Genomic DNA, 6000 nt, shown 5'->3' on the forward strand with positions numbered 1-6000 from the left:
GGTCATCTGTTTGCTGTGGCGCGCTGGTGCGCACGCACATTAAACATGCAGAGCGCGAGAAGATTGTGAACGGTGGGTCAAGAGAACAATATATTCAGAGACAAGCACAATTATAAATTTGACCTCATGAGCTAATATTGACTTATAATAATTAGACCTGGGAATATTGGTGATGTTAAACAAACAGAAGCGACCAAGCAGTCCCTCAATATGGAATGTAGGCTACTGACTCAGAGTCTATCGCTCAACACATTTACTATAGAATACTGTACCCTAGTGTATAAGAAGGTGCTCAATTCAGCATCCTTAGCACCAGATTTAAACTTCATAAAATATTTTATACTGAAACAATCATGTCTGCAAAAGTAGATTTGTGCAACATAACCATCAACAAAAATGATAATTTAAAGAAGATTCGAGCCTATGCATGCAGAACTGTTAGATCTCGTAGTCTCGGCATTTGAACTGTATGTTTATTGTGATATAGCGTGATATGAGCCGAATTCAATATAATTCCAATGCAAGAACCCCCCCCATAATTGTGCCGCCTCGCCGATTTCACTTGCCCCCTTAGTCATGTTATCCTGGCTGTTCCTCATCCACAGGATACTGGACAGAGATGCACAGGAGGCACCACTGTCGCAGCCGCCTGTAGCCCGCTTGCACTAGACCGGCTGTTAGTGTGTGAGCTCTGAGCTCCCCCTAATGGCAGCATTCATCATGACAACCCACTAACCCTGATTCCAGCATATCAACAGAATTCTGTGGAAAAGGTCTGCTACAGTATCTGCAATGGGGTGTTGAGCAATGAGCAGTCTAGATATTTGTTTGTTTAAAAAAAATCACAACCTTTTAAAGAGGCAGCCAAAACACTATACGTAGCCTATCCTATATCAATGTAATTCCCCCTACATGTATTATAGAAACATATTGGACACATTTTAACATACATTTTACTTAGATTTGGTTGAAAGTAGGCCTATGGCAGGCTTATGGAGCAAACCAGCATGAAGTGGGCTTGACACTGAGTAGTTGGCCTAGCACTAGAAGGCTGGTGGCTGGTGTTTTTGAACCTGTACAGAGAACACTCTACAGGGTCTACACTGTGGCAGCCACAAAGGCTGGAATGCCCCTTTTCAAATTCTACATCAAAGACAAGTATACAACAAATCACACTTCTTTAACCAGTGGCTGAATCACACACCACCACACATAGCGTACACAGGCTTACAGACACACACAGTCAGCATACTGGGAGAGGGATCCATTTCTATTGGCTTTAATAAAAGCTTCAGCTGTACATGGCTTTCTCATCTTTCATTGTTTGGCAGGCTGCATGTTAGAGCTCACCCTATAAAAGCCTTGCTTGGAGCTCACCCTATAAAAGCCTGGCTTGGAGCTCACCCTATAAAAGCCTTGCTTGGAGCTCACCTTATAAAAGCCTGACTTTGAGCTCACCCTATAAAGGCTTGGAGCTCACCCTATAAAAGCCTGGCTTGGAGCTCACCCTATAAAAGCCTGGCTTGGAGCTCACCCTATAAAAGCCTGGCTTGGAGCTCACCCTATAAAAGCCTGGCTTGGAGCTCACCCTATAAAAGCCTGGCTTGGAGCTCACCCTATAAAAGCCTGGCTTAGAGCTCACCCTATAAAAGCCTGGCTTGGAGCTCACCCTATAAAAGCCTGGCTTGGAGCTCACCCTATAAAAGCCTGGCTTGGAGCTCACCCTATAAAAGCCTGGCTTGGAGCTCACCCTATAAAAGCCTGGCTTGGAGCTCACCCTATAAAAGCCTTGCTTTGAGCTCACCCCTATAAAAAGCCTGGCTTGCATCGCAACATGTTGTTGTAAGTGTTCTAGTTCTCTCCCTTTGCAGGCCAGAAATAGTGATTTGTCTTCATATTTTAATGTTTTCTGAGCTGCATACAAATGCTCCCTCTTTTTCAGCGCCTCTACTCTGTCCTACATTTCTATGGCAAGCAAACACACACACACACGCACACACACACACACCAGGTTTCCATTAGCCGGAAATAGCTGGCTTTTGGCCGGTAAAAAATAGAAAAGCCGATAAATAAAATTTGTGACATCAAATTGTCTGGGAGAAGATGAAAAAATCTCATTGTGCTTTTTTAGCCTATTCATTGATGGAAATACCAGTTGATGTAAATATATTTGAATGGTCATACTTATCGGTATATAGGTAATTTGCATAATTAAATTGGCTATAGGTTAATTTGCATAATATAGCGGAATTAAATTGGCACTTGTGTACAGTATATTCGTTATGTATCTTATTTATCACACACATACAGCATCCAGATAGAGAACCAGTCAGACAGCACGAGAGCTGCTGCTACATCACCTCAAACAGCAGATGCATATGCAACTGAAGGCAGGCTTGATCAGCGCCTCACACAGCACTTTGCAATGAGCTGGAGGCAGTATGCATTTTGAAAACATATACTTAATTGTTTGAAACCTGAACGTTTTACTACATATTATGAAGCGTGTCTTACCTTGCTTCAAAGTAGCCTAGCAAAAATCAGACCATGGAGGCAATTATTTTTATACTTGCATCAACTTTCTTTCATTGTCTAGTAGCCAAAGGCACAATCCTAGTCATATGAGCAACCCATGCTAGTTGTTGCATATTAGATCTCCCCTCTTTCTAAATTTCTAACAAAACGGAAACCCTGACACATATAAAGTGAGCGAGAGAGAGAGAGAGAGAGAGAGAGAGAGAGAGACAGAGAGAGAGAGAGAAAGAGAGAGAGAGAGAGACAGAGAGAGAGAGAGAGAGAGAGAGAGGGTGAGAGAGAGAGAGAGAGAGAGAGAGAAAGAGAGAGAGAGAGAGAGAGAGAGAGGGTGAGAGAGAGAGACAGAGAGAGAGAGAGAGAGAGAGAGAGAAAGAGAGAGAGAGAGAGAGAGAGAGAGAGAGAGAGGGTGAGAGAGAGAGACAGAGAGAGAGAGAGAAAGAGAGAGAGAGAGAGAGAGAGAGGGTGAGAGAGAGAGACAGAGAGAGAGAGAGAGAGAGAGAGAGAAAGAGAGAGAGAGAGAGAGAGAGAGAGAGGGTGAGAGAGAGAGTGAGAGAGAGAGAGAGAGGGTGAGACCTAATCATGGGCACTAATATGGAGTTGGTTCCCCCTTTGCTGCTATAACAGCCTCCACTCGTCTGGGAAGGCTTTCCACTAGATGTTTTAACATTGCTGCGGGGACTTGCTTCCATTCAGCGACAAGTGCATTAGTGAGGTCAGGCACTGATATTGGGCGATTAGGTCTGGCTCGAAGTCGGCATTCCAATTCATCCCAAAGGTGTTTGATGGGGTTGAGGTCAGAGCTCTGTGCAGGCCAGTCAAGTTCTTCCACACCGATCTCGACAAACCATTTCTGTATGGACCTCGCTTTGTGCACGGGGGCATTGTCATGCTGAAACAGGAAAGGGCCTTCCCCAAAAAACAGCCCCAGACCATTATTCCTCCTCCACCAAACGTTACAGTTGGCACCTTGCATTCAGGCAGGTAGCGTTCTCCTGGCATCCGCTAAATCCAGATTCGTCCGTCAGACTGCCAGATGGTGAAGCGTGATTCATCGCTTCAGAGAACGCGTTTCCACTGCTCCAGAGTCCAATGGTGGCGAGCTTTACACAACTCCAGCCGACGCATGGCATTGCGCATGGTGATCTTAGGCTTATCTACAACTAGTCGGCCATGGAAAAACAATTTAATGAAGCTCCTGACGAACAGTTATTGTGCTGACATTGCTTCCAGAGGCAGTTTGGACCTCGGTAGTGAGTGTTGCAACCGAGGACAGATGATTTTTACGCGCTACGTGCTTCAGCACTCGGTAGTCCCGTTCTGTGAGCTTGTGTGGCCTACCACTTCGTGGCTGAGCTGTTGTTGCTCCTAGACGTTTCCACTTCACAATAACAGCACTTGACCGGGGCAGCTCTAGAAGGACAGAAATTTGACGAACTGACTTGTTGTAAAGTCACTGAGCTTTTTAGTAAGGCCATTCCACTGCCAATGTTTTTTTCCTATGGAGATTGCATGGCTGTGCACGCGATTTTATACACCTGTCAGCAACGGGTGTGGCTGAAATAGCCGAATCCACTAATTTGAAGGGGCGTCCACATACTTTAGTATATATAGTGAAGGGAGGAAGACAACGAGAGAAGTACGGAAACATAAAGAAAGAGGAATATTACTGTTAACTTGATCCCAAATGGAACCCTATTCACTATAAAGTACACCACCTTTGACCAGGGCCCATTCCCTACGTTCCCTATGGGCCCAAGAAGTGCAATATGTAGGAAATAGGGTGCCATTTGGGACTGGGCCATAAAAAAGGAAAAGGGGGAAGTTATTATGTGATATAATTATCTCCTTCTATCCACCCCTTTGGTCCCTGTCTTCAATCTACCCACTGTATCTTTGTATCTTTAGAGGAGGACTTCTCCCCAGGGTGCTAAATATCGGACCAAAGTGGATTTATTTTAATTAAAAGCGAGGGGATGTTTACTCAGGGTTTGCTATGTGAAAATTAGACATTGAGTCTGAGCACTAAGCCAGGGTCGGAGAAGTTATGGGTAGCCTGGTAGAACCTGATCCATCACTCCCCTCAAGGAGGAACATCCAGCTTTTTCAATTAAGTTGGCATTGACAAAGGTACAAACTGACGGGCTTTTGCAAAGTGACTACATTCTTTATTATCCAGTGGCTACTGGGATCCTGAGCAGCTATTGCATTAACACACTAACAGAGATTCTGTTTCTAAAGTGTGAACAAGACGTTTACTATAATGAGAAATAGAGTTGTGACTAAGGGCATCTCATTCCAATTCTGCATGAGAAATGGCCTCTAATTGTTGGTCCATCACAAAAGTCGCGTTGATATTATTCACTTGACTCATGCATTTGTTTTTGTTGCACTGCATGTGTTTGTTCTGTTGGCAAACTGCACTTAGAACAGGTCACAAAATGAGAAGTGCGTCCGCTGATCTTACAAAGAATAAAAGGGGGTGGAGGAAATTGCAGTGAGAGCAACATCCAGCTGATAATTATTCAGCATTAGAGAGGAGAACTCACAGTGTGAAAACAGAGAGGGCAACACATTCTAGTGAACCGTGTATGCAGGGTGCAACAAAACACATTCTAGTGAACCGTGTAGGCAGGGTGCAACAAAACACATTCTAGTGAACCGTGTAGGCAGGGTGCAACAAAACACATTCTAGTGAACCGTGTAGGCAGGGTGCAACAAAACACATTCTAGTGAACCGTGTAGGCAGGGTGCAACAAAACACATTCTGGTGAACCGTGTAGGCAGGGTGCAACAAAACACATTCTAGTGAACCGTGTAGGCAGGGTGCAACAAAACACATTCTAGTGAACCGTGTAGGCAGAGTGCAACAAAACACATTCTAGTGAACCGTGTAGGCAGGGTGCAACAAAACACATTCTAGTGAACCGTGTAGACAGAGTGCAACACAAAACACATTCTAGTGAACCGTGTAGGCAGGGTGCAACAAAACACATTCTAGTGAACTGTGCAGGCAGGGTGCAACAAAACACATTCTAGTGAACCGTGTAGGCAGGGTGCAACAAAACACATTCTAGTGAACCGTGTAGGCAGAGTGCAACAAACAGCATACGATTACTACTCCCCTATCTCTCTCCTCTCCTCTCCTCTCCTCTCCTCTCCTCTCCTCTCCTCTCCTCTCCTCTCCTCTCCTCTCCTCTCCTCTCCTCTCCTCTCCTCTCCTCTCCTCTCCTCTCCTCTCCTCTCCTCTCCCTGCACACTGACAGCTGACTAACCCTAACCCTAACCCGCCACATGCCCAAATGGACCATTTATTTTCACCTAAACAAATCAAGCTTCTATTACTGTCAACTCATTTGTGCAATTATGTGTATTTAATTAGATCAAACCTAATAATCAATCAGATGTTTTTCCTCCTTTTGTCTCTGGACCATCTGGTGACAAAAGATACTATCCTGGTCCAGGCTG

The sequence above is a fragment of the Coregonus lavaretus genome (assembly GCF_964263955.1).
Source record: "Coregonus lavaretus genome assembly, chromosome: 26".
Classification (NCBI taxonomy): Eukaryota; Metazoa; Chordata; class Actinopteri; order Salmoniformes; family Salmonidae; genus Coregonus; species Coregonus lavaretus.